We start from the raw sequence: 8855 nt of genomic DNA, 5'->3' as shown, positions 1-8855 counted from the left end.
TAAATTTTTTCCACTAGCATATGCACATGAACCTTTTTGTTTCGTTTGATGAAATTGCACAGACTCTTTTAAAGAAGGCTGCGTGCCCAGCCCTCACCCAGCAGATTGGTGCAGCCCAAGCACTGCCAGTTGGGATGGTATGTTTTACAGACTGGGCTGTAGAGAATCTCCTTTGTCTGTGAGATTTCTGTAGAAAACTGTAGATCGTCTTAAAATGTCCTAAAGGTATAATGATGTCAAAGTCACCACACACAAAAAAAAAAAAAACAAAAACAAAACAAACAAACAAAAAAAAAAACCCCCAAACAAACAAAAAAAATCAATGTGGTAAATTTCTTAAGTATGAGTATTCTAACATTGACAAAGAGATATCAGGCAATGTGAAAAATCTTTCTTTTGATTTTTTTTAATGGATGCTACCCCTGTGCAATTTGTTTAAACTCTGCTGGAGTATTTGATGTTGGCCACCATCAGTTCCTTTAAAATAATAGATAAATAGGGGTTGGCATACCAATTCCTCTGACAGACTAACCTGTTTTACTTCTGTAGCTTGCTGTTTTAAGATTAGTGCCAAGTGTGATGATAAGCTTCTCAGTAGATGCTCATTAGGAAGCCTCTCTTTTCTGTGTACAGAATCAAGAAAAGGAAGTACATGTACTTTTAGGCTAACACAGTTAAGGACAAAGTTACTTCTTCATTTTAAGTGACTAGGTCTAAACAGAGCTAGGATGTGTCACTCATAGATTACATAGAGGTTATTTCCATACTCAGTGATTTCTATTAGCACCGAAAATTGAAATTTTCAATATAGAACTATACGGATGCAAAGAACTATATTGTTTTATGCATTATATTGTTAACAAGAAGTTGGAATTAACTTTTAACAAGAAGTTGGAATTAAAACATCTGCTACTAGTTTACACTGAGAAGACAACAGTAGTACAAAACATATTATGCCATTTTATAGACAGAGCTATAATGAAATCACTGCTAAAGCAATGAGAGTTGCCAGCTACTGATGAGACTCAGGAGAAATTCTTTAACAGATGTTTCCCACATCAAACAGATACTTATGCCTCTCTGATTACCATGATCTTGAGAATTCATTACTTGATTCAATGATCAACACCTTTTCATCAGTCCCATTAAAAAAAAAAATATCTTGCAATAGGTTTTTCCTTCCCCACAGCAGCTGATAAAATATATTATGGCTTTAAGTCCCTTATGGTGAAGTTGTATTACAGCATTGTTGTGTTCATGACATAATTAGGACCCTGTCAGCACATCAGTCATAAACTGATGAATACACATCTCATTTCCTTTGCCATTTTAAAAGCTACTATCCTCACAGTGACTAGTGCACTACAAGCTGACATGACCACACGAGTACCTCTTTAAAATTTCAACTGTTGATTTCCAGGATTATTTATTATTATCTACTGCAAACTTAGTTCAAAGAGCTTCCTTTGACAGCATTATTTATTATTTTTAAATGTCCCTAACATACAATGCACTGAATAATATTCCATCTGGATAGCCTCTTTCTTTAGCTGGAAGTTTCATCATTAAATTTTGTTTAGACACCTATCAAGTAGAGATATCAATCCCTTTCTAGAGTAGGTAGTCATCACCTAAGGAAAAAAGGAGCAGCTTATACCCTGACTCCAATTAGAAAGAAAGTAAGTTTGAGATACTAAACAAGCCTAGAAATATGGAGGGTCAAACGAACGCTGTTTGAACACAATACCCAGTTCCGTTTGTTTCATCTTCTTTAATTTACAGAAATCTTAAAACCTAGGTCACACTATTAATATTTTTGTAACTATAACATATATATTTCATTCCTAAAATAACTTACTTATCTCACAAAACAAACATTGTGCATATAACACCACTGTACAGTGAAGTACACTCATTTTTACACACAAAATACCTTGCAATTAGCTGTAGCAGACACTGAAAAGAAATTCTTGCCAAGGAAATGTGAGAGGTTCCTTGATTTTTCACATTAGTAGAAATGTTTAGAATTATGTTGTAGCTTTTTGCCAAATTTTATATTTCTTCAGTTTTCACTAATTTTCATAAGGAAAACAACAGAGCTTGATTTAAGTAGTCTACTGCTTTTAATTTACTTTAATATTTATCCTGTTAGTATGAATACTAACTCAGGTACACCAAGGCATGATTTGTTTTTGCTATACATCCCATGTTATAGTTTCTTATGAGTGGGATAAAAGTAACAGGCATCTTGGGCCAAGAAAAATTACTTCTTAAATAGGAAAAAAAAATCTTTATATACGTATTTTTAATTCAATTAAAATTGTTACTCTTCATAGATAAGTCAAGAGTAATAATTCAATTGAAATCAAAATTTTCAGCACAGATGTGACATAAAAACCCAAACTCCTTGATTATCAATGAGTATTTCTCTCTAGTAAGTAATCTCATTTAGTCCGGAACACAAGAGAGGGCAAATCACTGAATAACCCGATAATTCCAGCAAAACTGTTTTTTATAATCCTGGGCAACAATGAAATTGAACATCTGAACTTATCCTAGCAGCTTAAAACCTACACTTCAAAAATATCACCTTGTCTACCTCTTGCACATAAATCATAGAGTGCCACCTTGTCTGTGCAGCCCTTACTTTCTCAACTGCTAAAAATTGCTGGCATCATTAACTCACTTCATATTATGCTATTTCTCTTTCTGCTGAACCTGTCATCACCTCATTTTCTCCTGCATCCCCTGGTTTGACAGATGCACTTGCAGTAACAGTTTTCTAGTTTTTGACTTATTCAGATTCTGCTATACTGCCAGCTTCCTCCTGAGAGCGCTGCTGGATCAGAAGCCTGCTTCCTATGCTTGCACACAGAACTAGAGCAAAGTTCTAAGTGCCACAAGAACTGCAGAATTGTGCCCAACAGTTAGGCTGCTTATTTCCAGCTTAACACATGCTGTGCAGATTTACCCATGATTTACAGAAACAACGGACTTTTCCAAGGGACATGCATACAGCCCACATTGCTGTGGTCTAGACATCTCTGTCTCCTTGACAGGGAGAGGGAACATGCTTTAGTTATCTGTACACATTCCACACAGGACTTAACACATGAAGCACATTCACAGCTTCCGAAAAATCAAGCAGATTTTTATTCTGTGTTGTTTGTATGTGCCTGATTTTTAGAGCTGGTGATTATAACTATTTTTTTGTATACTTTACAAGACCTTGTATAAAACTGGCATATAACAAATAATGAGTTTCAGTTTTCTTTCAAAAATAATTCTTAAACAGGAAACTATAGTGATGATTGCAGTATTGATAGATTGATATGGAACCCTATAAAACCTCTAAAAAACTGCTGATACATTATTTCAGTAAGGAATTTAAGGAGATTAAACACCCCACTGTTTCTAGAACATCTTATAATCAAGTAAGTTTTGTGACATTGTTAGACCATACGCAATTTTGTCTAAAAAGCTACTCATAAAAATATGAAGTTAATTAATCCACCTGAAAAATCTAAAAAAGTTGTTACCAGTATCAAGTTGTGGTGCCTGTAGCGGGGTCTGTCAAATTCTAGTCAGCTCCGTTCATGTCAATACTTTAGAACTGGTCAAAAATTACTATACTGATATTGACAGGTAAATGTACAGGGTAGACTTAGTCTCTGAAGAGTACTGTAGTTTTACTCTTTTGCTCAAGTAAGAGCCAAACCACAGCTTCTACTACCTTACCTTACCCCCCACTCCTGCTAAAAAGGAAACTCTAAGGCAGCTGTTACTTCTCCCAAGCTGCTGAATCTTTAATTGCAAACAAACAATGTTTTAATGTGTGCCTCATCCAAAAGTATATGCAATCATAATCTGTAAAATAACCCAAACGTGGCTACAAAGAGAAATTGTTTTCATAAATTGCTCTTATCTTCTTAATACTTGTCTTTGTTTTTAGTCTGCTTTTATTTCTACTCTAGGATCCTAGAATTATTTCTGTGTAATAACTGCCAATTCAATTAGCGGTCTGTTTACGCCCTCTTCCAGATTATTAATGAAGACGTTAAGTAAAACCAGTTCTAACACTAATCCCAGGGTGCCTTGGCAGACACTTCTCCTCACAACATAATTCATCATACTCTTTGTCTGGCGATTACTTGGATGATGTAGCTGATGTATAAGAAAGCTGCCCACCTGCTTGGCTATGTTATCCACAGGGAACATATTACACCAATTACAGGAAATTCCACTGACTTTATCTGCTTCTTACTGCAAGCCAGAAAATGAAGAGTATTGACAAGGTTCTAGAGAAGATCTCTAATTTTTTGGTTCCTGATAACTGAGAGACTGGATCACTGGAAATGCTCTTCATAGAAGCACATTTCTATTTTTTGAAAAGAAGACTTACTAATTAATGGAGGTAGAGTAGAGAGGTGGAAACTCCCAGGTCAAAGAAACAAAAAACAAAAAAAAACCAAAACAAAACAAAAAACAAAAACAAAAACACAAACAAAAAAAAAAAAAAAAAAAAAACCAACAAAAAACAAAAACAAAAAAAAAAACCACTCAAACCCATCAACTCCTAAAAGAAAGCAATTTTTTTAATGAAAGTGCTCCCAAACCAGAGCATATTAAGCTGAAAATCAGCTTCCTTTGAATCTTTGATATCAAATTTTATTTAGATGAAGTTGAACTGTGTTTAAATTACTTTGGACAGAGACTTCCACAGCTAGGAAATTCACTGGATAATTTTCCACCCCAGATAATGATCTATGTAACATTGCTACTTACATGGTATCACCAACTGGTTTTCAGTGGTTGAATCTGCTGGTGTAGTTTTCCTTCACTGGCAAATCAACATACAGATGGTTAAAGCAAGGTCTTTCCCCCTTTGAAAAATAAATTAAAAAATAAGGGATTTAGTGGTCACTGTGAGTTTCAACAGTTTTTATTCTACTTGTATATGTAATCTCTATAGTTAGTGTAATATAATCTCTATAGTGGAAGCCATAGTGGAAGATTCCCACTACTACAATAAGAGTCCAGGGGCTCTACATTTTAAAACAGCAGTCTGCTTAAACCCAGGATTACTGCAGGCAGTATTCTTACTGCGTAATTTCATGATCCAGATATTATTTATGTTATTTGTGGATATAATTCCTATAAATGTGTTTCTGAAGTCCAGTAAGAGGCTTTGTTTTATTTTATGAAGTTCTTTCAGTTTTCTTCATCAGATTCTATTTAGAATTAGTCAACATTAATCTTTCCCCAGTTACTCCAGAGTCTAAAACCTTTTACAGTGAATAAAAGTGCCATCACTTTTATTCACTGATTTATACAGCCTTTTTAATTTTTTTATTCTTCATTAGATCTGACTTTAAATGGGTAATAGAACAGGTACAGTCCACAACTACATATCAACAACCTTCCTTTATCTGTGATGGGCTACACTTTAAATGAAAAAAATCTCACCATTATCACCATAAATCTGCATGAGGGAACTAAAGCCAAAGGTTGAAATATAGTAGAGAGAGCTCAAAATACCTGAAGGGAAAATGAATAAATCATTCATAGTATTGCAATGTTGCCAACTCTTACACTGAAAAAGTGCATCCCAAAGAAAGGTTTTGTCCTTTTTGCACTTTCTGGTACTCTGGTCAGACCCCTTTCTCCTCAGGTTCTGTCAGGTTATATTCTGCCAAATAACCTTGTTGCCAAAGCAACCTCCACTTCACAAAACATCAGAAACATTTTTGCACAGAAGCCCTTACTGCTGCAGCAGTTTAATCAGCAACTGCTTTTGACAGTCTTCTGCTGTCCAACAGCTCTTAGATACAGTGTGTCATTATCAGGAGAGGAAAAAAGAAATACAGTCTGAGTTGGCAGCATGTGCACAATACAATTTGGAATTTGAGTAACAAAGAATTTCACACTGAATTCAAAACCACAGCAAGAGCAATCTGGTTGATGAAGAATGTAGATCTTAGACTCACAGGAAATAAGCAAATTGGAAGAAACCTCTGCTCAGCCAGTCCCACTCAAAGCAAGGCAATATTCAAAGTGAGATCAGGTTCCATAGAGTTTTACCCCAAGAGTACTCTCTTAGGATGGAAATTTCACATGCACCCTGGACAACCTACTCCTATTTTTAACCTCTTTTCATTATTATTTTTTGGATTTTTTAATCTTGAAAAATATTTCTGGTCCTGAATGTGTTCCTCTTGCCCTTTTGCTGTAAACCTCTGAGAAGAGCGTCTGCATGCTTAACAACTTTCCTTTTTCTTAAATAGGTGAAGAGAGAAACCAGAGAAGTGTAGAAAACCTCGCCTCTCTCTTCTGCTAAGCTAACACTGCTCTCTCAGCTTCTTGCCATCCAGCTCCTACACATATTGGTGGAGCTCAGCTGGACTCGCTTTAGCTGGTCACTCTTCCTGTGCTGAGGAATCCAAAGCTACACCCTGAAGTCCAGGTGTGGCTTCCTGTGCTATAACTAACAGAACCCATCACTTCCCGTGATGTAACTCAGCAGAACGCACGTTCCCGGTGACACGACAAAGCAGAACGCACGGTTCCCGGTGACATGACAAACAGAATCCACGTTCCCAGTGACACGACAAACAGAGCCCACAGCTCCCGGAGCGCTGCAGCCCCCTGCAGTTCCCCCGCACGGCCACACGGGAGCGCTGCAGCCCCTGTGCAGTTCTCCGCACGGCCACACGGGAGCGCTGCAGCCCCCCTGCAGTTCCCCCGCACGGCCACACGGGAGCGCTGCAGCCCCTGTGCAGTTCTCCGCATGGCCACACGGGAGCGCTGCAGCCCCCTGCAGTTCCCCCGCACGGCCACACGGGAGCGCTGCAGCCCCTGTGCAGTTCCCCCGCACGGCCACACGGGAGCGCTGCAGCCCCTGTGCAGTTCCCCCGCACGGCCACACGGGAGCGCTGCAGCCCCAGTGCAGTTCCCCCGCACGGTCACACGGGAGCGCTGCAGCCCCCGTGCAGTTCCCCTGCACGGCCACACGGGAGCGCTGCAGCCCCGTGCAGTTCCCCCGCACGGCCACACGGGAGCGCTGCAGCCCCCGTGCAGTTCCCCCGCACGGCCACACGGGAGCGCTGTAGCCCCTGTGCAGTTCCCCCGCACGGCCACACGGGAGCGCTGCAGCCCCTGTGCAGTTCCCCCGCACGGCCACACGGGAGCGCTGCCGGCCCGCGCTGCCCGTGCCCGCGCGCGGAGCCCCCGGCCGGCGCTGGTGGCGTGGGGCTGTCCCACCCCAGGAGCTGGACTGTGACAGAGACGTCCTCTCGTTTCTGTGCCAGCCCAGGAGTCCAGGCTTCTTTGTCTCTGACTTTCCTCACGTCTAGAAAATACACTTCATCTATTCACTCTGAAACCCAGCAAGTCATTTACCAATTCTTCTCCTTCAGGCCCACATTTGTTTTCTTTTTTTGCTTCCTTCTAATCCCCTGAGGGAAAAAAAAAAAAAAAAATCTTGGCTGGCCCGTCTCTGCTTTCCTGGCTTGAAAGCCAGGAATGAAATGAAAACCTCAGCTGCAGCAATGATATGCTGCCTCCTTCCAGCCAGTAGGAAAAACCTTTCTCAAATCTCCACAAGGACAGGCAGAAATTCATAAAGAGCTAAAGCTTTTTATCCTACATCAAAACCATCTCCAGCCTTTACTAAATTCAGCAAGATCTAGCCTTTCCTTCCAAATTGTTACCCTTGACTAAGGCTCAAGAATAAAGTAGTGTTGTAAGCTCTTTGGGACAGTCAGGAAGCTGGACATCACTTTTGGGCAAAATGAGTATTTCGGAAAACAAAAGTAGAAATAAAGTTCATAAAATGGGCATTCACATTACTTTCATTAGCCCATTCGAGTTCTGTTTTCCATTCTTTCTCGCTGATAGGGTTGCAAGTAATAAATATATGTATGGAAGGCATCCAGTTTTGTTTAATTCATTGGCATTGTCTGAGGAGCAATGAATCATGTCAGAGATTTAAAGGGATTACTGATAGAGAAGAGTGTAACCTTTCTTCTAATACAACAGCTGTTCTGAAAAATTTCCATAATAACAGTTGCTTTTAATTATATAAAGAATTGCAAAGCCTTTTTAGCTTCATATCAATAATGCAGCTTTGATTCAAAAGTTGCTAAAGAGATAATCCTCAGTCTTTTTTGTCAGGGCCAGTTTGTGAATAGCAATGATTTAAATCCCAATGTCATCTTTTTTTTTTTTCAAAGGAAGGAAAGAATAGTCTTTATTTCCTTGGAACTTGGACTGAAAAATTACAAATGATGCTTGGAAAACATTCTTCCCATACGATGCCTTCAAGAAATGCTACTGATGCCTACACAGACACATGTAAAATAAAAGTATTAGAAGTATGGCAAGATATGAGGGGAAAAAATATTCTAAAATATCTAGTCAAACATTACTGATAAGAATAAATCATAAATCTCTATATCTAGAATTGGTGTGTTTTACTAAAGAAGGATTATTTTTAGTAATTTTCAGGGCCCTGCCAAGTCAGTAAAAATTGCATTTCTTTATCTTCCACTCTTCCTGCTTCTCTCTGTGATTAAGTACTGGCCTCTGACTGCTTAATGCTTATTCATTTCTCATTTTCTGGGCAGAGCACTAGTTTGTGAAGATAATTAGAGACCCCTGCTATTCCTCCTAAGTCTTGAATCTTCAGACTAATTAAAATGGAGTGCTGCATATACACATGCAGCTGATAAAGGCTTATGGCAAGGTACTAAGAATCATATAATTTGTGTCCCCAAAAAAAGAGTAAAAACTCATTGCATCTGCTAGGACAGAGCAACATTTTTGCTATGGTCCTCTTTCGTGGTTTAAGAATAGTA

Source organism: Zosterops lateralis (genome assembly GCF_965231275.1).
Source record: "Zosterops lateralis genome assembly, chromosome: 5".
In the NCBI taxonomy this organism is placed as follows: Eukaryota; Metazoa; Chordata; class Aves; order Passeriformes; family Zosteropidae; genus Zosterops; species Zosterops lateralis.
This window is presented reverse-complemented; position numbering follows the sequence as displayed.